General features: G+C 42.9%; 1 long non-coding RNA gene across 1 annotated transcript; it reads right to left on the bottom strand.

Moving 5' to 3' along the window:
- Positions 1-2,492: 2,492 nt before the first annotated feature.
- On the bottom strand, positions 2,493-4,817 carry LOC132393158 (uncharacterized). Its single transcript, XR_009511768.1, has 3 exons — positions 4,660-4,817; positions 3,949-4,089; positions 2,493-3,587 (listed from the first exon to the last, which is right to left on the bottom strand). It is a non-coding gene; the product is annotated as an uncharacterized LOC132393158 (long non-coding RNA).
- Positions 4,818-27,119: the final 22,302 nt, after the last annotated feature.

Here is a 27,119-nt window from a genome sequence, read left to right on the forward strand (position 1 = left end):
TTATTTTTTTATATATGATCCATAATGTGAAATGTCCTTTGTATTTGTCTTGTGCCTGGCGTTGTCGTTTAAAACCTGTCTGATTGTTACGTATCAGTATGGGTAGAAAGTCCTCTAATCCTTTGGCCATGGTGGAGGTAAATAATCTATAATCCACATTAAGACTGGATATTGGTCTAAATGACCCGCATTCCATTTTATCCTTGCTTTCTTGTGGTATAGCTGAGATTATTGCTTCCTTCCAACTGGGTGGCATTTGTGCCTTTTTTAGAGCCCAGTTCAGTGTGGGGAGTAAAACAGGAATTAACCCATTTTTAATTTATTTGTACCACTCTGCCGCATACCCATCTGATCCTGGTGAGTTGCTTAATATAAGCCTACTAATTGCTTCAGTTATGTCAGAAGTCATCATTCTATTTTGTTCTTCGCTTAAATTGGGTAATTCTAGAGAATTCAAGAAGGTGTCAATTTGGGTTATGCTTCCCCCTGGAACTTTGGAATATACAGTTTTGTAAAACACTTCAAAAGCTTCTTGAATTTCACTTAGCTTATTTTTTATCATTTTTGTTCTTGGGTCCCTAATTCTATGAATTGTATTTTCTGCTATCTTTCTTTTCAGTTTCCATGCCAGAATTTTCATAGATTTTGATCCACTTCAATAATGTCTGTTTCAGAAACGTTAAATTTTTCCTGATTTCTTGCGTAGCCAAACTACTAATTTCATTCCTAATTCTTCAAATTTCCCCTAATGTATTCTGTCCCAAATTCAATTTGTGTTTTTTCTCTAGTTCCTTCAGCCTATTTTGAAATTCCTCTGTTTCATTCCTTATTTTTTACTTATATGAAGGTATCACTATAATTTTCCCTCTTAAAACAGCCTTCAGAGTTTCCTATAAAATGGGAGGTGAAACCACTCCATTATCATCAAATTCTAAGTACAGACCAATTTCTTTTTAAATTGTTCCTTAAAGTACGGATCATTGAGTAGACTTGAATTTAGTTTCCAAATAGTATTCTTTGGTTGTAGGTCAAAATCAACAGATAAATATATAGGTACATGGTCACTTACATCTATTGTCCCAATTCCACAGGTGTTTATTTTGTCTTTGTCTTTTCCAAATGTTATGAAATAGTCTGTTCTTGTATATATGGAATGGTGAGCAGAATAATGAGTGTAATCCCTTCTGTCGGGGAAAAGGTCCCTCCATATATCAGTTAAACCAACATCCTCAAAAAGGGTATTAACTTTCTTATGTAAAGATTTTGTTTTATAGGTTTTTCTATTGGAAGAGTCTAAGTTTGGCTGTAATTGTAAACTTAAGTTTCCCCCACACATCAAGAGACCTTCTGTTTCCATTACCATAATATCAGTAATTTTCTGAAAGAAACCAATATCACTTCCCAGGGGTGCGTATATATTCAATAGAGTAACTGAATTTCTGTCTACATTCTCCCTTACCAGAATATATCTGCCCCCTTTATCTCCCTTTTCGAATACTTTTTCAAAGTTTAGCTTACTTGAGATAAGAATAGCAACTCCTCTTCTATGTCCTGACTTATATGAGGAGAAAAACAGATTAGTGAAGCCCATTCTCTTTAGTATTTTATGCTCATTATCACTTAAATGAGTTTCCTGTAAATATACTACATGGGCTTGTTCTTTTTTCATTTTGGATAAAATTCTATTACATTTGATTGGATTTAATAGCCCATTGACATTAAAAGAAATTAATTTTTCCTTGTCCTTAGCCATCTGTATTTATCTGTCGAAGTATCATTGAAATTAGCAGAATAAAATTTAATCGATCTACTCCCTGAACAAGTAAGAACCAAGAAATGCAAATAATAACAAAAATGGCAACAAACGTGTGATTCCAAGGCTGAGGTCTCTAGTAGATGACCCTGCGTTGAGCTAGAAGAAATGTCTAGCTGTCGGGGATAACCCCTCCTACTTGTGAGTTGAGGGCCCCCATTGCAGTATTCATAAAAGTCAGTGAACAAATCCATTACACGGAAAAGATTTCCCTGTGTACTCCTCTTATATATATATGCACACACACCCACACACATATACATACATATATGCACACACACACATATAATCATTTTGGTGGGGAAAAAGGAGTAAGCGAGCGAATAAAGAATAACAACTAAGTAATAGAAAATCCACATTATACTAAGAATTTCATAATAATAATAAGATAGCCAAACTTTATGGCTCTTCTGAAGGGGGTGAGGACTGTTTTTGGGAAACTCCCGGTCTCTTCCTGATATATTTCTCTCAGCCTCCTCCCGCCTCCTGCCTTCTCAATTCTTGCACTATTTCCCAAGCGGAGCATTTTAAGATAAAGACTTTCTGTGACCATCAAATCTTCCAATCTCTTCAGTTTACATCACGAGACATCAAACTATTATAAATCATTTAATCTTCAGACTTCAGATTCGCCATCGGTTTTGCCAAAGAGTTAATAAAACACAGTGCTTCAACTGCATTATAGAAAATAAGAACTCCAGAATTTTTATTAAAGAGCTTTAATTTTGCTGAATATTGTAATAATGGAAAGTTTCTTTTGATACACTAGTGTCATAGAAGGACCAAAAGCAGCGCGTTTAACAAATTCGCATGGAAAATCTTCAAAAAAACGGACTTCTGAGCCTTGAAGTGAAAATAATCTTTGTTTTCTTGCAAGCTTACTATGCAATCTTTGTCTCTAAAATGGAGAAAACACACAACAATATGCCTGTTTTTACCTTCATCCAAAGTTTTTAAAGCACCGGTTCTACGAGCCGATTCAATCTCCCGGAGTTGCGAACAAACCTCCGGAAATAAAGACTGAAACATTTTAGCAAAATAATCCAGTGTGTCGGCAGATTCTGATTTCTCTTTTAACCCAACAATTCGAATATTATTCAGACGTGATTGAGTTTCCAAATCCACGATTAGTTGCTAAGCCTTATCTAAACGAGAAGGGAGATGTGCCGCTTTTCGATTAACTTCTTTAAGATCGAGGCTCAAAGAGTCAATTTTTTCTTCAATTTCCCTTTTCATTGCGTTATTTCAGTGCAGATACCGCTGATTCGAGATTCTAATCTCTTGACCCAAGGGGGTTTCTTCCGCGTACTCGTCAGCCTTTTTAGATTTCCCATTAGACGGGGCCGGATTTCGTCTGGTGCTCTTCGAAGTAGCCGTAATTACAACTATTGCTGTACAGATTCAACTGAATAAAGTTGAAATTTCAAAGTTTAAATCGGAAAAGGGAGAGATTAACGCAAGCTCTTTAGTGCCATCAGAAGACAAGCCAGTCAGATGGTCAGTAGTTCCAAATGGTGTTTTTTTTACCCAAAAAAAACAAGGCCAGGAAGAAACAAAATGAGGGCAGGGAAGAAACAAGGAAAGGGGAAGTGGAATGGGGAAGGAGCCAGCCAGTTCACTTAATCCCATCACACTGCATCCAAAAGGATTTTTTTTTCCCTTTTACAAAGGTATATAGCTAGAAGGCAATGCTTGTGGAATGTACAGCACAAATTAGAAAGCTACTCTCATTGTCCCGGTGCTTCTTTCGCTGCTTTCTTTTCTGCTTCGATTGCTGAAAGAGAGCAGAGAAGGGTTAATCTTACATCCAACCCGGGCACTCCACCCAGTAAGATCCAAGGGAAGGAACATTGTTGGAAGGGGTGCAAACACAATGTGATAAAGAGATTAGAGAATTTAGATGATAGGACTATGCCATTACATCACTGCGTCTGGCACGTTCCATATTATCAACTTCTCCCTCACAGCCCATTACAGTTAAAAATTAACGGCAAAATGCCCTCCCAAAATTCAGCTAGTGCTCATTGTTCTAAGTAAACTATAGGCTTGTGAAAGTCGAGGCATGACAAAAAAAACTTAAGTATGCATATAATGTTTTTTTTCCCATTAAGAGGCTCTGTATTAATTCCACTCACTGGCTGCATCAGGCAAGATTTTGCTTTCCTTGGTCTCAGTTTGTTGAAGTTTTTCCTTCTTGAAGCCAGTGATCTCCTTTTGCAGATCGCTACCGACTGCGGGCTTGCTTTCCTCGTCTGCCATCTCGGAAGGCTGGCGACCTGCACCAGAACATAAGCGTTAACCTGAGGTGCGTTTTGTGGCGGTTGGAGGGCGCACAGCGTCTCCGAGCAGGTACAGTGAGCTGTAACCCACGCGTCCGGCCACTTCCTGACAGTCACAGCGGCAACGAGGACAGGGCGGTCACCGCTCGTTGTCGATAGGAATACAAATACTGCACTTTCCTCTACAACCCCACCATACTACCACCACTCCCCAATACAAGATTCTGTTGGCCAACTCCTTCCCTTCTTAATATTTCATTCCCGTGTTACTCATCTCTTTAGTGCCCCCCCACAAGCCTTACCCCCATGTTTTAATAAAAAAATAAATCTATTGAAGCTAATTTAAAAAAAACACTTGGTAAAGAATCCAACACTATCTGCAATAATGCAACACAAAGATGCAAAAGAACCCGCGCGTTGCAAAATGCTAAAACTATCATTCGTGCCAGCTGGTTCCACAAAGAACATGCCAGTGAAAAAAATTGAAACTGCAAATCTGAGCAATATTATACAAGTTACATCAGTAAAACAAACAACAAAAACGACAAATTACTCACAACCTCTTACCAAACGACAATAGCTCCTTCGTTTAAAAACAAGCTGGTAACTCAGTTGCAACCCTCGCTACAGAAGACTGACGTCTATTGCCTTGGGGCCACGCTGTTATATTGGGGTTTATGCAAATCAGGTTCTGCCTCAACACCGCCCTTTGTTCAACAAAGTTTCATTAGCCATTGCATCGGAGCCAGGACTCTGGGCGGGCTGGTGGGAGGGGTCTCACCGGCTGTATTTCCTTGCAGATTGCTTCGCCTTCGAACACTTAGAACATTTACCAATAGCGACATCAAGCGAAATCAGGGGGATATTGTCCGTACAGGGTAGCCCCCCGCTGCAGCGACTAGTTTCGTTTTCATAGCCACCTAAAACTACAACATTGGATCTGTGGTCCCAACGTATGTTATTGCACCCTTAAGGAGACATGGTGTCATCAAAGTACGTAAAACAGAGGATCAAAACATAGAGGAGCAGAAGTAATAAGCAAAGTTATTCCAAAGAAATTCTTATCAAATAATATTGTGGATGAATGTGCAAATAGGCTGCCTGCCTCAACAGAGAGTACACTTAAAAGAAGCTTCAGTAGGTCAAGAGTGTCCAGAAAGAGACTGTGAATGTCTCTCTATAAATACAAGCCCAAGTTTGATTTCCTGTGGGGGCCTAACATTAAGGCCTAAGGTGCTTCACTGGATCACAGGGTTTTGTGTATTTGGGAAGAAAACTGAGTATTAATAGCCACAGAAGACAAAATGTGACTGTCGTTTAATGTTCCTTGAACCTGAGTGCATTCCTGTACAACTTAGAACCAGCAAACATGAGGGAATCTGCAGATGCTGGAAATTTAAACAACACACACAAAATGCTGGTGGAACACAGCAGGCCAGGCAGCATCTACAAGGCGAAGCACTGTCGACATTTCGGGCCGAGGCCCTTGTCAGGACTTAGAACCAGTTTGCTCTCTGACAACTGTAAACAGAAACAATTTTGGAAATAATCTGGCTTTATTTGTGAAGAATATGAGTGGCTGTGCCTGAAAATGTGAGCTTTTTAAGGGATTTCTTTGAAGTAGGAGGACATCTCCTTAGTTTTGGAATGAAAAGCCTCATCCTGAGAGCAGATGGGGTGGAGATGAAGGAACTGAGAGAAGGAGGTAGTAACAGGGTGGGATGAGGTGTAGTCCAGGTGGCTGTGAGATGTGTTATAAAATGTAGAGTTCCATGCATTTTGTCAGGAGGGCTGATTTGGAGCTAGCTTTCTCCACTTCCAACTCCTTCCCCAGGAATCGGACCTTCCCAGAGGTTTGCATCCTTTCTATCCATGGCAATGCAGGGGCCTGGGAGAATGTTAATTTTGTGTCTGTTGCTTGGATTTCCAGCATCTGCAGATTTTCTTATGTATGGAATATGTTCCTGTTAGCTTTCAGTCAGTACCTCCCTTGCATCCATCGAAGCCAAAGAAAGAAGCCCCAGAGCATTTTGTGGCAGTTATTGCTGGAGATGCTTTTTCAGGGGGGAAAGTATAGCTAATGGATCAAAGCAACCACGTAAAGAGCAGTACCCAAGAGACTGAACACCTGATAAAAATGATTATTATCTCAACCACTTTATAATCAAATCACAAAATCTCTTCCACTGAGGTGAGATCTACTTCACAACTAATGAGTTGAATGGAATACGATTCCCTCTGGAACTAGATGCTTTAATACCAATGAATTGCCAGGAAGGATCAATAGCTCAATGTGTAAGTGTGGGTGTGCACTAAAATCTGGTGACCATTTCCTCCAGGCCAGTGACTATTTAAAGCAGACAAACTCAGTTAACAAAACAAACCAGCAAAAACCCATTAACAGAACTAAATGATTTGAGAGTTCATCCATTTGTTTTATTGGTCTGTGTTGTTCTCTGTCTTCATGGCAGAAAATACCTACTAATACTCATGTTAAAGAGGGAGGTATCAGGGTGCTATGTACCATCCCATCCCAGAGGATGCTTATACTTCAAAAGAGGTGAGGACTTTAAAGCTGAAAATAAAATCTACCCAAAAAGTGGTACCTACAGGGATCAGACTGGCTGAGCCCGGCCAGGGTTCCATGTGTTGCTGAGCAGTATTCTTGGGGGCTTAATTGTGGTGGAATGTTGGCCAGGATCCTCGGCCTACTGAATGGGATCCTTAACAAAGATCATAGGCAGTCAACCAGAAACATGAGATATAATGACTCCCACATAAAACAGCGACCAGATGACTGCAACATCCCTACTGTGGTGCAACAAAGTGGTTAGCTAGATAGTTAAAGTAAGTGTCAACTAAAGAGCTTCACTGGTGGGCAGAGGGGATGATGAGAGAAGTGATGTTGATCAAGGAGGCCTCTCCCTTCCCTTCTATGACTAAATTAGTGCAGGGGTTCCCAACCTGGGATCTTCTGAGCCCTTGGTTAATGGTAGGAGTCCAAGGCACAGAAAAGGTTGGATCCCCTGATTTAGTGGACCTTCTACATTTGTCTCAGAAAGCAGATAATGCTTTGGTTTAAAATTACATCAGAAAGATCAGTAATGTGATGCCTTTACAAAGATGGATTGAAATGACAATCATACTTTACATACTCCAGCTGACCATCAGGATTAAACACACATGATTCTATCTCTGAAGATAAGCAGAGCATGAATGAAATCATTTGCATTGTTCAAGTGACCATCTTGGAAGAGATCAGCTCAGTCAGCAAGATTGAACTCAGTCCTTATCATTAGCTCAGTTCCTCAATAAATAAGACATTTACCACCTAAAAACAAATGTGATGCCTGGGCCCTGGCATCTCCAACAGATACTTTACATATAAAGTGCATTGACTCCAACAAGATCAACTGCTGCAGAGAAATCTTTGGTTGATAACTCACAGTACCTTGAGCATCAACGGGCTCATATATCATATGTTCATCTCTGGCTATTGATAGCTACTGCAACAATCAATGTGATAATATGTATCACATATACTCTACAATACTCCTTTCAGCAGAGGAATATTCATATTTTGAATATAAATATTCAAAAATCTTGAAAAAGTTTTCACCCCCTGAGTTCTATTAAATCACCTTAGATCTGGGCCCTTTAGTTTTTGGTTTTATTTCCTTGGGGGAGAAAAAAAACAAACTGCCCTTATTCACCCAACCTATGCCTAAAAATCTCACTTTTGTTTGATAAACCTCCTGCGAAGCACATTTTGCAAAATTAAAGATATTGTGTACATGGAATTCTGTTGTTTCTAAGGTCTTAAGACCATTAGACTGTAAGACATGGGAGCAGAATTAGGCCATCGGGTCCATCAGGTCTACTCTGCCATTCCATCATGGCTGTTTCATTTTCTCTCTCAACACCGTTTGCCGCCCTTCTCCCTGTAACCGTTGACACCCTGACTAATCAAGAACCTTTCGACCTCCACTTTAGATATACCCAAACACTTGGCCTCCACAGCCATCGGTGGCAATAAATTCCCCATTTTCACCACCCTCTGGCTAAAGAAAATCCTCCTCATCTCTGTTCAAAAGGGATGTCTTTGTAATCTGAAGTTGTCCCCAGCTATTGGAAACATCCTCTCCACATACGCTCAATCTAGGTCTTTCAATATTCAATTGGTTTCAAGGAGATCCCCTATCATTTTTGTAAACCAGCAAGTACAGACCCAGAGCCATCAAATGTTCCAAGTTAACAACGACCACTGACTCTCCTTTGTTTATACTGTCCGTTATTTCTTCAAAGAATTCTAACCGACACTCTTGAATTTTTGGCATATTCTGAGTGTCTTCCATTGTAAAATCTGACACAAAATACTTATTCCTTTTCATTGTCCGACATTATAAACTCTCCAGCGACATTTTCCAGCAGCTCACTATCCACTCTTGCCTCTCTTTTACTCTTTATATATTTAAAAAAAAGACTTTTGACATCCTCTTTTACATATTTGGCTACCTTACCTTTTTATCATCTTTTCTCTCCTTATTGCAATTTAGTTGCCTTTTGTTGGTTTTTAAAAGCATCCCAATCCTCTAGCTTCTCACTGTTTTTTTCTATAATATATATGGCCTCTCTTTTGCTTTTATGCAATCTTTAACTTCCTACATCAGCCATAGTTGCCTCATTCTCCCTTTAGAATACTTTTTCATCTCTGGTATTTATCTATTCTGCACCTTTCAAATTGCTCCCAGAAACTTCAGCCACTGCTGTTCTGCCATCATCCCCACTCCTCTCTCATGCCTCTGTGGTTCCCTTTACTCTACTCTAATATTGATATATCTGATTTTAGTTTCTCTTTCTCAAACTGCTGGGTGAAATATATCATGCTGTGATCACTATCTCCTAAGGGTCTTTTTACCTGAAGTTCAATATTCCCTCTAATTTTGTAATGACCATTGTATGCAGTTCAATTTTGTAATGACCATTGTATGCAGTTCAATTTTTTGCCCAGTGACAACAACATGTGCTCACTGAATTTTTAAGTGGAAGTGAATCTGAAGCTATTCTAAGGATAATTATCTACCAAGTCCAGTTTGTTGCTCATTGCTTAAGAGAAATAAAATACCTATCAATAAGAACTTTGGTGTCTGGACTTGATTATTTTTACTCTTGTTCAGCTGAACTCTCACAAAACATGCATAGCAGGCCTGTAGCAGGTAATGAAGGGTCTTCTCATCTGAGCTTTTGCACACCATCCATATGTGATTTGCTTGCTAAATGATTCTTTAAAAGGTCAAGTTTCCAAATATCACTCAACTTCTTCCCACTTGCACTTTGGCATTGTGACAATACACGCAGGTAATACAAGTTTCTGTATTGTATGTAAATATTTCTTGTAGCTCCATGCTCCTGACTTCATGAGGTTTCAGTGTAGCAGTTTCTACTGTTTCATTATGCCATTCCACTTTAAATGAACTAGCAGTTCTTTCGCGCTTTACACACTTTGCTTCTTTGGAATTCGAAATAGTGAATCAATAATTTCTTCAGTACTAACAGTATAAATAAGCCAGTTTTAAAATCTGCAGAGAAATCATCGCATTGTCAACACCATCTACATCAGAAACTGGAAAAGAAAATGTGATTGTGTACGATTGTGCAATATACTTCACGGGCCAACGAGGTAGAGGGTGACAACCTTTTGTGCGCAGTTTAAATTCCTTTGTGTGCTAATATGTGCACAAGCACACCTTAGAGGGAACATTGCTTATGATCCCTAATCAAATCTTTTTTTATTACACAACACTCAATCCAGAATTGCCTTTTCACTAGTGGCTCAATCACAAGCTGCTCTAAAAAGCCATCTCATAGGGATTCTACAAATTTCTTCTCTTGGAGTCCAGTACCAACTTGACTTTTCCAATGTACCTACTTCTTGAAATCCCCCATGATTATCATAACATTGCCCTCTTTGCATGCCCTTTTTTATCTCCCATTGTAATTTGTACCCCACATCCTGGCTACTGTTTACAGGCCGATATATATATTCAGTGGCCACTTTTCACCTGTTTGTGAATGCAAATATCTGATCAGCCGATCACGTGGCAGTAACTCGGTGCATAAAAGCATGCAGACATGGTCATGGGGAACAGCCGTCTGGGAGGCAGGCTCCCCTTTCTGCAGTAGTTTTCAATTGTTTTCTGAGGAGATGAGAAAAGTGTTTCATCGCTCCAAACATGGGAGAGAGGCTGCCCATGAAACGCTGCACATGCACCAGGGGTGCAGATCTGTGTCGGATTACAGCATGGAGAGCCAAACCCTAGCCACCTCCTGCAGCTGGAACTCGGAGGCACCTTAGTGCCATCTTTCCTGAATACATGGACCTCAAGGCTGTATTCGGCAAGTCTCGGGCCATTTCCCTGCCACTTCATCGTCCATATGATTGTGCCAATAACCCCTTTCCTGGCACATCTCCTCCAAGGGGCCGCCTGTACTTCCTGTCTGTACCTGAAACCGAAGCCGTAAGTACATTCAAGAGTCTCTGGCTGCGGGCAGCATCCAGCCATCTTCCTCCTCTGCTGGTAATGTTTCTTTTCTTTGTTGAAAAGAAGGACGGCTCCTTGCATCCATGCATTGATTACTGGGGACTGAATGAAGTCACTGTTAAGAACCATTATCATCCTCTGCTCATGACCTCGGCATTTCAACTACTACTAGGACCCTCAGTTTTCACCAAGCTTGATCTCCATGACGCCTACCATCTTATCCACATCCGTGAAGGGGACGAGTGGAAAACGGCCTTCAACACCACCTCAGGCCAGTATGATTATCTGGTCGTGCCATTCGGGCTCACCAATGCCCCCGCTGTCTTCTAAGTCCTGATAAGTGGTGTTCTCAGGGACATCCTCAACTACTTTGTTCTTTGTGCATCCTGACAACATTTTGGTTTTCTCTAAGTCCGGTGCTGAGTTCTCCAGTGCCTTTGTGAAGGCTGAGAAATGTGAGTTTCATCGCAATACAGTCTCCTCCTGGGGTATGTAATTTCAGGCGGTTCCATTCAGACGGACCAACAGAAGGTCAAGATGGTGGTCGAATGGCTCCAACCCTCAACTCGTCGGGATTTGCAACACTTCTTGGGCTTTGCTAACTTCTATCACCACTTCATCAGAAATGACAGCACACTGGTTGCTCCACCCACTGCTCTTACCTCATCGGTAGTCAGCTTCTCCTGGTCCCCTGCTGCTGAAAAAGCATTCTCTGACCTGAAGGCAAGTTTCACCTCTGCCCCCATCCTGATTCAACTCGACACCGACCGGCAGTTCATTGTGAAGGTGGATGCATCTGACATTGGCGTAGGAGCTGTTTTCTCTCAGCACTCGGCCAAGTGTGAGAAGGTACACCCCTGCGTCGTCTTGTCTCACCGCCTCACTCCCACGGAGCGGAATTGCGATGTTGGAAACTGGGAGCTGCTGGCTGTGAAGCTAGCTCTGAAGGAGTGGTGGCAATGTCTGGAGGGAGCAAAGGTACCATTCTCAGTCTGGACTGATCACAAGAATCTGGAATATATCCATACAGCCAGGTGTCTCAACTCCCGTCACGCTCATTGGTCTCTGTTTTTCTCAAGATTCAATTTTACTCTGTCTTTTTGCTCCAGTTCCAAGAATGGAAAACCTGATGCACTCTCCCAAAGATTTCCTTCCTCTGAGACTCCTGAGGTACCCGATGTCATCTTCCCTGCCCACTGTCTCGTGGGTGCAGTGCAATGGGACATTGAAGCCATGGTCCGAGCTTCTCAACAGAGCGAGGCAGCCCCTAGTCAATGCCCCGCTAACCGTGTTTATGTTCCCAGCTCTGTCTGCTGATGGGCATTGCAGTGGGGTCATTCTACCCGGTTATCCTGTCACCTTGGAACCAAGTGTACTCAAGCCTTCATCAGTCAGTGGTTCTGGTGGCCCTCCATGGGAGATGACATCCACAACTTTGTCTCAGTCTGCTTGGTCTGTGCTCAAGGCAAGAGCTCTAGCCAGTCACCTGCTGGTGGTCTGTTATAACCCCTGTCTGTTCCCAAGAGTCCCTAGTCCCACATTGCCCTGAATTTTGTCACTGGTCTTCCCGTATTAGATAGTAATACCACCATTCTCACAGCAGTTGATCGTTTCTCCAAGTCTGTACACTTCATTCCTTTACCTAAACTCCCCTCGGCCAAAGAAACAGCCAAATTACTAGTACTGCATGCTTTTAAATTACATGGCTTATCTGCAGATGTTGTGTCAGACAGGAGCTCTCAATTCACGTCTAACTTCTAGAGGGTGTCCTATAATCTTCTGGGTGCCTCCATGAGTCTGTCTTCAGGATTCCACCCACAGAACAATGGCCAGACAGAGCAGGCTAACCAACAGCTAGAGACGGTATTGCGGTGTCTGGTCTCCCAGAACCCCTCTGCATGGAGTCAGCTACCGTGGGCTGAGTAGGCTATAAACTGATCTGTCCTCATCCACCGGTCTGTCCCCCTTTGAGGGCTGCCTTGGCTGTTTCCACTGTTGCACCTCTATTGTTTCCTGCCCAGGAGCAGGAGGTTGGCATTTCATCGGCAGTTGTCAGCGGACGTGGAGACAGATTCTCTCTGCCCTTCTCTCTGCCTCTGCTAGGATGAAGCGTCAAGCTGATTGCCATCGCTCCAAGGCCCCACGTTACTGCCAGGGACTGCTTGTGTGGCATTCAACCCAAGGCCTGACAATCAAGGTGGATCCCTGCAAACTCGCCCCTAACTTCATTGGCCCCTTTCCCATTGCTAAAATCATCAGCCCTGTTGCCGGCCATCTCCAGCTCCCCTCTACTCTCCACCGCATTCATCCCACCTTCCAAGCATCCTGCATCAAGCCTTTCATGAGCTAACCTCTGCGTCCTGTCCCCAACCCCCCTCCACGGCTCATCGATGGGTTAGAGGCCTTCACAGTGTGTCGACTGCTGGATGTTCATCGCTGCGGCCGTGGCGTCCAGTACCTTGTGGACTGAGAGGGCTACGGTCCTGAAGAGAGGTGCTGGGTCCTCACCTGTATCAATCTGGACCCCTCTCTCTCATCAGGGACTTTCATCGCCAGCAGCCAGCTCTACCTGCCGTGACACCAGTAGGCATCTGTAGGGGGGAGGGGGGTTAATGTCTGTACCTCCAGTTGAACTCTTTTTTTGTGTGTTTCCCCCTAGCTGTCAGTCTGTGGTTTTGTATTGCCATGTGTTCCTGTCCCCGCTCCTGCTCTCCTCCGGTCCCTGTATCACTGAGTACTCTGTCTCTCACCTGTTTCTCATTATTACCTGTATTGCTGTCTCCTTTGTCTCATTGTGCTCCACCTATCATCTGCCTCTCTGTTTATTGCTAAGTGTATTTCAGTCCTGTGTTTTCACCTCTTTGTTGCTGGTTTGTGCCAATGAATTTTCCTGAGCCTTTCCAGTATTCATATCTGTATTCTGTCTATCTGAATATCAACTCTGCCTGATTCCTGATTCTGGTTTTTGGATTTCTCTGGATGTTTTGATCTCTGCCTGAACTTTGACACTAACTTTGTTCACACCTCGGGATTTGTTACTCAATTAATATCACTGTGTGCACAGTTCAGGGTCTGCGATTGGATCACTACTCCAGTGTCCTGACAAAAATATTCCATTTTTTTATTGACTCAATTACTCTAATCGGTTGTACCTCCTTATAAAGAGTATTTTTCTTGTGATAACACCAGGGCAACCCAATGTCACACAGAAAAAAAAACAGTTGGCGATCAGGTGATGTATGAGCATACAAGTACTTGAAAAAAGTTCTGGTGTCATCTAAGAAGATGACAGAGTTTGTCATTTAAATGTTGGTTATAATTGATAGCTGTACCTGTCTGGAAGCCAGAAAAAAGTTTATACAAGTAGTTCTTTCCTGAAGACTAGGAATAAATGATAGTTCTGGCAGTGGTTCAGTGGGAATATAAATTGTATGCAAATAAAACCACAAACTGATTAGGATTCACGTTGATTCTCAGTTAGCTTAACCATTGGTGACATGTATATTTCTCCTGGTTGATTATGTTTCACCCCAGCCATTAAGGGGAAATGCTTGTTCTACCAGAGGATAGCAGAGGTGAGTCCGAAAAGCCCTTGTCATGATACCATCAACAGTCCTGCCAAAGGGTCTCGGCCCGCAACATCGACTGTTTACTTTTTTCTATATTTTCTGCCTGACCTGCTGAGTTCCTCCAGCATTCCAGCATCTGCAGGTTTTCTCTTGTTTATCAACAGTAGTTGAAGTTCTGGTAAAAAGATGGCATGCCCTGACAAATCTTTCTGCAAGACAAGTCCAGCAGAACAACATAACTAGGAATAACAGCAGGCTATTTGGACTTCTCCACCATCCATTAAGATCAGGAGTGATTCTTCACCTGCACTCCCCCACCCCATGACTGACCTGCACTAGTCTCATCTTCTGTTATTATCTAAAAACCTTGGATCTCCACAGTGTCATGGGCTTGTACGGAAACAGGCTCTCTGGATCAACCTGTCCAAGTGGCCTGCATGAGCTCATCCCATTTACTTCAGTTCTGGCCCACCCTTCCTATGCGGGTACTGTCCAGATGTGTTTTAAACACTGTAATTGTACCCACTTGCTGAATATATTCAGTGACTAAGCCACCACACCCTGAAGGTAAGGAGATCCATAAACCTGTTATCCTGGATGACGAAACTTGTTTTCAGCTCTGCTTGAATGGGTGTGAACTTATTCTAAGTTTGTGACCTCCAGGATTTCACATTGGACCATGGGAAACATCATCCCTACATTTACTCAGTCAAGGGTCATATTTTGTATGTACCTGATGGCATGAATATCAATTTCTCTTTCCGGTAAACAAATCCAGCAGCCCCACTGGCCACTTCCTCCATTTTCCACACTAGCCTTTTACCTCTTCTCACCTGCTTTTTACTTCTGGTTCCCTTCCTCCTTCCCTTTCTCCACTCACCTTTCCTAACAGGTTCCTTCTTCTCCAGCCCTCAGCTTTCTCACCCACTTGGCTTCACCTATCAACTTCCAGCTAGCCTTCTTTCCTTCGCCCCACTTTTTTCTGGCATCTTCCCCTTTCCTTCTCAACCCTGAAGAAGGGTGTCGACCTGAAATGCCAGCTATCTATTCATTTCCATAGATGCTGCCTGACCTGCCGAGTTCCTCCATCATTTTGGGTGTGTTGCTCTGGAATTCCAGCATCTGCAGACTTTCTTGTGATCACCACTTCTTCTTTCTTGAGTGGAAGCCCAATCTGCTGATCTCTCTTCAGAGGAAAATCTTTTCCCTCCTAGAATCAATCTTGATACATTCCCAAAACTTCAATCTGTTTATCCCTTTATAGATGCCACCTGAGAGTTCTTGGCATACTGTTTCATCTCAACTTTGTGCCATATGCAGAATTCTGATTTTATATTATTACTGCAAAATTAAAGGCAAAAATTAGCTATGTAAAAAACAAAAGTTGTACTTACTTTGCCTAGTTGTCATGCTAATATCTTCTGTTATGACATCAGTTCAGACCTGAAATGTTAACTGTTTCTCCCCAGATGCTGACAGACCTGCTGGATGTTACCAGCACCTCCCCTTTTTTTGTTCAATTGCCTGGGATACTCCTGATTGAAGAACACCAAGTGTATTGCTCAATAGCACCCGTAGCCCCTGCCAGCAGCAAGCAGTCTGACATGGGTCCGTATCACCTTTCAGGCTGAATCCTATTTTAATCTTTAAATACATCACCTTCTCAGAAGTGCACACATCCTCTGGCATGGTCCATCCACAGCACCCTAATACTTGCCTCTTTAGCATGAAGATTGATGGTCTGCTTCTGGAGACGTGAAGATGGTGAACATTGCAGCCAATCCTTGGGTGCAAGCAATTCTTCTGGGGGCGTGATTGGATGTTGGGAATCCTGGTTGATGATCCCACTCTTGATTGTTAAATTTGACCTTGTCAATGTTAGTAAAATGTGTCACCATCCGGTCTCTCCTGGCTTGTTTAACCAGTTAATCTACTGTTAACGGGACATCACTTTACTCTATTTAAGGCACAGCTCTCTGTTTAGTTTTACACAATATACGTCAGACTCCAGAAGGCCATCGAGCATCTTGGTGGATGAAAGCAAACTGAGCAATATCAGTCAGTCACTGGTGCTTAGCAGTGATGTGGGAAAAGTGTGTAAATCATGAGTAGTAGGGCTTCCCACAGAGAATCAGAATCTGATTTACGAGGGGTAATTGATAAGTTTGTGGCCTAAGGTAGAAGGAGTGAATTTTAGAAGAAATAGCACATTTATTTTTCCTACATTTATACACTTAGTCCAGAGGTCGTGGAGCATAGGGATCCTTCTTTGTAGAAGTTGGCATCTTGGATCTCCAGAAGTGGTCCACAGCAGGCGGTGATTGATAAGTTCATGTCCCAAGGAAGAAGGAGCTGAGTTATTAACTTGAAACTTTCTGCATTTTCACTCAAAGGGTTGAACTGCGTGTGACGAGAGTAGTATAACTCATCTCCTTCTACCTTAGACCACAAATTTATCAATCACCTCTGTTGTGGACCACTTCTACAAAGAAGGGATCCGTATGCTCCATGACTGCTGGACGAAGTCTGTACACGTAGGAGGGGACTACGTTGAGAAATAGATGTGCTAGGTTTTCTAAAATTGACTCCTACCTAGGCCACGAACTTATCAATCACCCCTCGTACTATCATTAACTTAACTGACGTGAAATGTGTTCCTTTGCAGCAGTGCAGAGCAAAGGGTTGAACTGGAAGTTGGAGCTGAGTGTGTGAGTCTCTCAAGTCTGAGTCAGAATCTGCTGGAGGCTAGAGGCCTGTTCTGGACTGTGTATGGGTGGGACAGAGGGATGTGGCTTGTTTTATTTTTGCTTGATGTGTTCTGTGGTGTCCTGGCAAGCTATGCGGACGTGGAATGTTTTGCAACACTTACAGCCTGTCTCAGCACACCTTTGGGTGTGTTGGTTGTTAATGCAGATGATGTATTTCACTAAGTTTTGATGTATATGTGATATATAAACTTGAATCTTGAAATTTGAATTTTTAATTGCAAAAACAAGTAGTGCAAAAAGAGAGAAATGTTCATGGGGTTATGGACTGTTCAGAGATCTGATGGCAGACGAGAAAAGTTGAATGTGGGCCTTCAGCCTCCTTACTATTTACCTGATGGTAGGAAAGGGAAGATAGAGAGGATCCTTTGTGCTGGATGCTGCTCTCTTGAGGCTTTGCCTTTTATTAATGTCTTGGATGATGGGGAGGGTTGTGCTCATGACGGAACTGGCTAAATCTACAGTCCTTGGCAGCTTCTTACAAACCTGCACAGTGAACCGCCATATCAGGTTGTGATGCAACTGGGCTACGATGCTGCAGATAATTAGGTCTATATTATGTGACCTCCTCTACACTGGTAAGACCCAGCATAGACAGAGGGTTGAGCACCTTTTGCTCCATCTGCTAAAAGCAGGATTTCCTGGTGACCGACCATTTTAATTCCAATCCCCATTCCAACACGTCAGTCCCTGGCCTCCTCTCCTACCACGATGAGATCACTCTCACGTTGGAGGAGCCACATCTCATATTTTGCCTGGGTAGTCTCCAATCTGATGGCAAGAACATCTTTCTCCAGCTTCTGGTAATTTTCCACTCTCCCTTTCCCACTTCTTGAGTTCCCTGCTCTCAACCCCCTCTTCCCCTCCCATATCTAGAGGCTCCCCCCCTCACCTCGTGCCCTCCTTCCCTTTCTCCAATGGTCAACACTGCTCTCCTGTCAAATTCCCCCTTCTCCATCTGTTCACCTCTTCCACCCATCACCTCCCAGCTTCTTCCTTCATCCCCATCCCCCACCCACCTGGGTTCATCTATCACCTTTTACTTTGTACTCCTTTGGCTCCCCCACCATTCTAATTCCAGTTTCTTCCCCCTACCTTTCCAGGCTGAAGAAGAATCTTGGCCTCAAGCATCGACTGTTTCTTCATTTCTATACACGTTGCCTGACCTGATGAGCTCCGCCAGCACTTTGTGTGTGTTGTTCCAGATCTCCAGCATCTGCAGAATCTCCTGTGTTTACTTTTCATTGGAAAGTTGACTTTCTGGACCAGCCTTTTCCAGAGAATTAAATTCACTGACAACATAAGAAATAGAATTGGGTATCAGCTTGTAATAAGACAAAATGATGGACTATCTTTTATCTTGGCATTGAAAAATCTGTTCCCAACTCAACAAAAAAAAAATGCTAATAAGGAAGAATGCAAGAGGATGGTTTCTGGCTGCTGTGCAGTGGTTGTAGGAAGCTCCTGACTCCACCTTGATTCTGGTGCTTTTAGCTCAGATGGGTATTCATCTTCCTATTGTGCAGCCAAAGTGGTTCCAGCTCTCTCCCTAACCAGGATGTGCACATACACAAGCCTCGGGCAATATCACCTATGCTCACTGTAGCCAATGAGCAACTGGATGTGGTGGAGAATGACAAATTGAGGTCAGTCTGTAGTGGATCAGAAATCAGTACCTATGAAGGAAGAAGTTGGGGGGTGGGGGTGGAAATAAAGGGTCTCGGCCTGAAAGGTTTACTCATTTCCATAGATGTGACCTGGTCTGCTGAGTTCCTCCAGCATTTTGTGTGTGTTGCTTTGGATCTCCAGCAATTGCAGATTTTCTCGTGTTTAAGAATTCTATTCTTTTCAAACCAACCCCAAAGGGTTACATAAAAAGGTGGTTGCATGAAAGACATTTGGCCAAAGTTCGATAATATTGCTAGGCAATAATCCTATCGTGGATTTCAGCAATTGCTCCTGTCGGCCATTGTTCAGCATCTATTGACTATGGTTTATCACTTCGAGATTGTATTGTCATAATGAACAAATTGATGATTGGCAAACTAATAAGTTAGTATTAAGTTTAAATAGTCCATGTCCATTGGCTAACTTTATTAAATGTGTATGGTAGAATATAAGACTGTGACTTCAGCGCAGGCCACCAGTGACTGATTAAAATTACTTATTGGTGAGCCCCTTATAAACTTGTGTCTGGTAAATGGAGTGTTGGCGTGTGCCCTAGTGGACAAGGCATCAGACTAGTAACCTGAAGGTCACTGGTTCGAGCCTCAACTGAGGCAGCATGTTTGTGTCCTTGAGCAAGGCACTTAACAACACATTGCTCTGCGACGTCACCGGTGCCAAGCTGCAAGAGTCCTAGTGCCCTTCCCTTGGACAACTTTGGTGGTGTGGAGAGGGGAAGGCCTGCAGCTTGGGCAACTGCCAGTCTCCCATAAAACCCTGCCCAGGCCTGCGCCCTGGAAACTCCAGGCGCAGATCCATGGTCTCTCGAGACCGACGGATGCCAACACCACAGTTACTGGAAGGCTTTGAACTGAAATGCATGATCTTTAGTCAGTGAGTGGTGCATTCACTGCTGGATAACATCTGATCTGGAGGCACTGATAAAGAAACAACAGGTCCGAATGCTGCTGTGTGCTCAGCTCTGAATATGTATTCTCTTTTATGAAGATGATTTTATTTTAAAGTCACGTAAGATGGCAGGATAGAGAGTGATTTAGGACACATTCTTTGTATAAATGAATGGGCAGGATATCAACCCTGTTTCAGATCATAACGATCTCTAAATTCTGTTTAAATTCTCTGGAGGTGTAAATTTAGATCTCCATGTCTAAATTCAGTTTTAGTGTTGTAACGGAGAAAGATCTATTCTGCCCATTTGTTTCAACCTTTGTCTGGAAGCATCTTGTATTAATGAGTTTGTAAAGCCATTTTTTTGTCATTGTCAGCTTAGAGATTTGTAATGAACAGTCTGTGTTTCTATTCTTGTGTGTCAGCGAATAAATTTTCCCCTGTGGGTTAGATTATTTTAAAACCTAACGTGCAGGAAAATGCATTGTTGAGGCAATGAAATCTGGATGAGCCCAGGACCTGAGGAAGCCTTGCAGTAATTTCCATGTCCCTTGACAAATACTGCATAATATCCATCACCCCTTCCCCTCCCCAACACTACCCATCTCCACTTCCCCAACACACACATGAGAAACTGCTGATGCTGGAAATCTTGCCCTGTGACTCATACTTTTCCCTAACCCTGCTGTGACTCCATCACATCCATAGATGTTTAGCATGTGACGTTGCTGGCAACAATGCCTAACCCAGATTGTCCTGAACCGTGGAGGAGTAAAAGCTAATGGGGTCTCGAGCATCTTCTCGGTTAGATCCATGGATTTCTTTTCCTGAAGAACATTTGAGACATTTTTATGCTTATTACTGAAACTGGCCTTTTATTTCCAGATCCATTTAATTTAAATTCCATAACTGTCATAAATGGATTTGGACATAGATCTCTGGATTTAAGTTTATTTTTGCATGGGGTGGGGTAGGTGGTTGATGCTCTTGTTGCCATTTATGCAATTTGTTTTTTTTTTGGTGCTGGGGGTTTGGTGTTCTTGTTGCTCTTTGCACAATTTGTTTTTTTTTGGAGTAGGGATGTTTTGGGGTTTGTTCTTGACGCTGTTTTGCGCAAGGTTGTCTTGGTGTTTGATGCTCTTGGTGCTGTTTGCATGACTTGTTGGTTTCTTTTGCAAAAGTTGGTGTAGGTTTGGGGTCAATGTACTTGCTCTATGTACCTAGTTCTGTCTCAAGGCAATTTCATTCTTCACTGTTGGACTGGTAAAGTCTAGCTGCAGAGGATGTGTGCACCTGTGCAAGATAATTTGGCAAGCCTAACTGGGAATGTCCTGGACGACAGCCCACAATTTGTCCATATAGCTGAATCCTCTGTTCAATATAGAGAAGAGCAGATTGATCATAATGTACTGAATATGTAGCTGAGTGTGGTATGGCAGGGGAGAAAGAGGCCAGGGTGAGGGGCAGGGAGAGAGAAGAACGGGCGTGAATTGAGGAAGGGAGCATTGGGTGGGGAAAAGGAATATAGAATTTGGGAAGGGGAGGAAAGACGGATGGGTATGGGTAGGGAAAGGGAAGATCAGACATAGCGTTTTGTGAAGGGAATGAAAGAGGATTGGATTGGTTATTGGTCCATTATTGTCAGATGCACTGAAACAGTGATAAACCTTTGTTTTATTGTGCCATACAGAATTTCACGGAGGAAGTGAAAAAGGAAACAGAATGCTGCAATCACAGGGAAAGTGCACTGCAGGTAGATCAACAAGGTACAAGGGCCACATCAAAGGAGATTGAGGAAAGTGAGTTCTTCAACGTTTTATACACATACAACTTGACTTTCCAACTTTCATATTGAACTCTGAAGACAACCATGCCATACATCGTTTTTATTGCCTTATCCACTTGTATTCTGTTTCATTGAAAAGCAGTTTGCTGTTTTTGATGCTTGGCAAGGTTTTTGTTCAAGGTATCTTATACTGACAGGTACTGGGGGAACATGTAATTTCTCAAACAGGACAGTTCTGAGATAACTTCACCTGTCTCTTGGGATCAATGGGAATTTGGCATCATCACATTCCAAATGGTTGGAAGGGAATGCTAGCAGGAATGATGGCAGATCAGCAATGGCTGGAGCTTCTGGAAGCAATCCAGAACACACAGAATTGGTTCATCCCAAAAAACGCATTTTAGAGAGTGGAGAAGGCAACCATGGCTAACAGCAGAAGAGGAGTAGAAGTAATAAGCAAAGTTATTCGAAAGAAATTCTTATCAAATAATATTGAGCATGAATGTGCAAATAGGCTGCCTGCCTCAACAGAGAGTACACTTAAAAGAAGCTTCAGTAGGTCAAGAGTGTCCAGAAAGAGACTGTGAATGTCTCTATAAATACAAGCCCAAGTTTGATTTCCTGTGGGGGCCTAATATTAAGGCCTAAGGTGTTTCACTGGATCACAGGGTTTTGTGTATTTGGGAAGAAAACTGAGTATTAATAGCCACAGAAGACAAAATGTGACTGTCGTTTAATGTTCCTTGAACCTGAATGCATTCCTGTACAACTTAGAACCAGCAAACATGAAGGAATCTGCAGACGCTGGAAATTTAAACAAAACACACAAAATGCTGGTGGAACACAGCAGGCCAGGCAGCATCTATAAAGCGAAGCACTGTCGACATTTCGGGCCGAGACCCTTGTCAGGACTTAGAACCAGTTTGCTCTCTGACAACTGTAAACAGAAACAATCTTGGAAACAATCTGGCTTTAACTGTGAAGTATATGAGTGGCTGTGCCTGAAAATGTGAGCTTTTTAAAGGATTTTTGTTTGATCACTATTCATATTTTACGGATATACACATTTAGCAGCAATTTTCGGTCCTCAACCATTACTCCACGACCAGCCAAACTCTAGCTGGCTCAGGACCACTGAAATCGGAGGAAGCTCCAGAAAGGCTCTGAGTACTTGATGTCTCACCGCTGGAAGCACAGCACCATTGCTTCCCAACAGTCACACTTTGGGCACTTCCAAAGGAATCAAGAAGCAACACACAAAATGTGACACAGCTTGCACAGACATGAAAATCGAGTGATTTCCTGATATTCTGTTCCCCTTTTACATTGCCTTTCACTTAACCTTTTCCTCTTTTCTGCTCTTTTATCTTTTTTTTTGTGTTCACCAGGCCACGCTACATTATATTTTTCTTTTGTTCTGCAACAAAATGTTCACTGTGGTTGTGAAAATATTTCAGTATTCAGTTGCCACTTCTCGATTAAAATTACAGATCCCATGATGACGCAGCAAATTTATCCAGAGAGTAACTCAGTGAGGGAGGCTGGAAAGCCCTGGAATTTACTTTCTGGTTGTAACCAATGATTTCAGTCGGTACTTTTGATGCTCAGACAAGGATTGCAACAATGGCACAGGGTCTTACCGAGAAAAAAACATCTATCATCCAGGCCTGTTAAGACCACTTAAGACCCTCTACGGTAGAAGAGGAACACCTTATCTTTGCAGTCAATTATTGCTAAGTCCTAGAGGTCTTTTTGTTTAGCGGTGAAGCCACGATTGTCTTCCCAGAACTCCAGCATCTTCAGCTCTTTGACATTCAATCTGTTCCCAATCTCTTGCCAACTTGGTGGACTGCCGACTGATCCAGCTGATTGGTAGTCACCATATTCCCTGTGAGGTGCTGGCTAAGGAGAATTTTCATCAGGCATCCTGTAGTCTTTGAAACTGAAATTCATGTGACGGAGCAGACTGGGGTGAGCACGGCAATCACTGCTACCCTAGCTCAGTAGATGACCTTATCTGGTAGTGTCTGGATCAGGGAGTTAGTATGAGGTCTTGTTCTGGTGAGACTGGCTTTGGTTATAAAATCACAAACAAGAGAAAATCTGCAGATGCTGGAACTCCAAAGCAACACACACAGAATGCTGGAGGAACTCCGCAGGCCAGGCAGAAAGTCCAGTTGACATTTTTGGTCGAAACTCTTTGGCAGGACAAGATGTAGGTGAAACCAGGAAGGGGGGAGGATGAAGTGAAGTGAAGTAGTCACCATTGTGAGTGTTAGTAAAATGCAGCATTTGCATCGACAACCGGAACACCTGGATGTGTGCTGGGGGCAGACCGCAAGTGTTGCCACACATTCTGTCACCGACACAGCAGGCTCAGGTTGCTCAGCAGAATGACACAGAATACGTCAATCAACAGCAGCAAGTCAAGCCCTGTTCCTCTGTGACGCCTACCAAACCAGGCACGCACGTACACTTCTCCAAACCCAAGACGGGCCGGCTTTGGCCACCAGCCTTCAGCAGGCTTGCAGACATTGGGCTCAACTTCTGGGCTTCAAATTGACCCTCAGGGCTCAATCCTCGACATCAACCCCAGAACCCACTGATCACTGAACATTAAACCTGGTCTCACTGACTCCATCAGATCTCACTCCTCTTAACCGCATGGAACTCACCAACAGCTCGCAGACCTTAGATGGTGGGGGGGCCTTCACGCACCCTCTTTCGCGCTGGTCTCCCTGTCTGACATCTGACCATGGGTGTCCCATGACCATGTTGCTGCCCTTCAAACATGGAGCAGCTTAGATCTAGCCTGGCCACTAATCCCTCGACACCCCTGTTGCTAAACCTTATCCTGACCCTAATTCCCCATTCTGACCTCAAAATGGTTCATACCGACCTAATCATCGATTAAATCTGACCAATGACCTCAATGGAGACCTCAGCTCAGTACCATCTTGAAAGATACAACACCACTGTAAATAATCCTAGCAAGCAACATGAAAGAGGATTTCAAAAGTTCGTTCATATATAGTAAACGAGGGGCAAATGAGGACATTGTACCTTTGGAAAATGATACTGTAGAGGTAGAAATAGAGAACAAAGAAATGGTGGACAAACTGACTAAGAAAGGTATATTGTATCAGTCTTCACTGTGGAAGACATCAGCAAAATGCTGGATCTTCAAAAGTGCCGGAGGCAGAAGTGAGCATCGTTGCTATTAATAAGAAGGTGCTTGGGAAACTGAAATTCTGAAGGTAGATAAGTCACTTGGACCAGATGGACTACAGTCCTGGGTTCTGAAAGAGGTAGCTGAAGAGTTTGTGAAGGCACTACTAGTGATGTTTCAAGAATCACTCCAGAATGGTTCCGGAGGACCAGAAAATTGAAAATATCATTCCACTCTTTAAGAAGCGAGGCAGACAAAAGGCATGAAACTACAGGCCGATTAGCCAGACCTCAGTGGTTGAGAAGATGCTACAGTCCATTATTAGGAGGAGGTTTTCAGTTACTTGTGGGCCCATGATGAAACAGGCTCACTAAAATTATCTTGCAAATGCAAGGGTTAAAATTTAAGGAGCGTTTGTTGGCTCTGGGCCTGTAATGGTTGAGTTTGGAAGAATGAGAGGTGGTGAGCTAAATTAAAAAAAAGCTCAATCTGTAAGACTTTAAAAGGGCTAGGTAGAGTGAACGTGGGGAGAATGTTTCCCAAAGTGGGAAATCCCAGAACCAGAGAGCACAGGTTCAGAATAGAAGTACTTTGTTGCATAACTGAGATGAGAAGAATTCCTTTAGCCAGAGGGTGGTGAATCTGTGGAATTCATTGCCACAGACAGTTGTGGAGGCCGAGTCATTGGGTATATTTAAAGCAGAGTTGATAGGGTCTTGATTAGTAAGGGCCTCAAAGGTTACGGAAAGAAGGCAGTGAAATGGGGTTGAGAGGGAAAATAAATTAACCTTGATTGAATGGTAGATCAGACTCCAGCAGAATGGCTTCAATCTGCTACCGTGTTTTGTGGTCTCAGGGTCTAAATTTTTTCAATCTCCACTACCCTCTGATGGTGAAAAAGCAAAGTTTCCTGCCATATTTAATAGCTCTGCAACACTCAGTGACCTTCCCTCTATTCAGAATAAACAATACTGGTACAAACATTAACAGTGCTGGCAATGAACTCACTAAGCATGCACTCTGCACTCTCAGCACTCGGCAGGAGGGAGCAGAGTTTGTATGGGGGTGCATGGTGTCCTTCATAATGCTGTTTGCTTTGTGGATGCAGCATGTGGTGTAAACGTCTGTCATGGCGGGAAGAGAGACCCCGATGATAATCTCAGCTGACCTCACTGTTCGCTGCAGGGAATTGCGATCTGAGGTGGTGCAATTTCCGAACCATCAGCACTTAGTCAATATTACCACTAAGTTTTACATCAACCTGACCTGTGCATACTTTTATGAATCTTCCATCACTGCTCATTCGAGATGCTTGAATTCAATAGCCAGTAGCATTCATGGAGCACTTACCAATAGACTGCAAATCATTTTACAGGCTTTCTGCTAAATAACATAGCATGCTGTTATGCAAAGTATTGTGGAGCCTTGACTGGCTTATGCAAATGCAGGGACCGTTTCTTTAGGATGCTGATGATACAAGCTGATTTCTTCTATTAATGTGGACTGTGGTATTTTTTTAAAGTGTAATTTAAAACTTCCGCTTCACGCTTTGCTAGGGCATCCGGGTCAAGCATTAAATGCAACACTGGACTCTCCCACTTCCAGAAACAAGTTTAAAAAGAAAATACAACAGGCAGTCAGCTATTTTACAGTGTAATATACTTCAGATGTTTATAACTTGTTATTCTTGATGTCCTTGTTGAAGCAGATGATTGCGTGCTCTCCTCACTCTCCCATACATCGTCGTCTCTCGGCCACATTGCTTGGCCTCCGAGCTGTGCAACACCGAAGTAAATTGCGTGATTCTAGTACCTTGTTTTGAGTAATATTGGTGTTGTCACAGAATGTACTGAAAGTGTAAAGGCATTTGAAGTGGAACTGAAGTGGTTCCAAACGTGCACCAACTGATGCGTACACATCATGAACGAGTACTTGATGTATATACATAATTATCCATTGTTTCTGCTGCTCCTGTCCCACAGAATTTGTGTTTGCCTAACTCAACTCCATTTTATCCACTTGATTTAATACCTTCTCACCTACATCTGCAAAACTTCACGTGCTCTTGATTTCCTCAGCCGCTTTCAATTCCCTGACCCTGATTACCTCAATCTCACCATGTGTGTCCAGTCCCTATACACTTCTGTCCCCCATCAAGAAGGGCTTCAAGCTCTCCACCTCTTTCTTGGCAATAGACCTGACTAGTTTGCCTCCATCAGCACCCTCCTGCATCTAGTGGAACTGATCTTCACTCTCAACAATTTCTCTTTCAGCTCCTCCCACTTCCTGCAAACTCAAAATGTAGCCATGGGCCCAGCTACACCTGCCTTTTTGTTGGCTGAGTGGAACAGTCCATGTACCAAGCCTTCCCTGGTAATGTCCCCCAACTCTTTCTTTGCTACATTCATGCTGCTTCATGCATCCATGCTGAGCTTGTCAATTTCCTCAACCTTGCCTCCAACTTCCACACAGCCCTTAAATTCACTTGCTCCATTTTGACACCACTCTCCCATTTCTTGATCTTTCTGCTTCTATCTCTGGAGACAACCAGTCTGCAGACATCCTTTATAAGCCCACCAATTTTCACAGCTATCTTGACTATACCTCCTTCCACACTGCTTC

The sequence above is a fragment of the Hypanus sabinus genome, chromosome 4 (genome assembly GCF_030144855.1).
Source record: "Hypanus sabinus isolate sHypSab1 chromosome 4, sHypSab1.hap1, whole genome shotgun sequence".
NCBI classification, from domain to species: domain Eukaryota; kingdom Metazoa; phylum Chordata; class Chondrichthyes; order Myliobatiformes; family Dasyatidae; genus Hypanus; species Hypanus sabinus.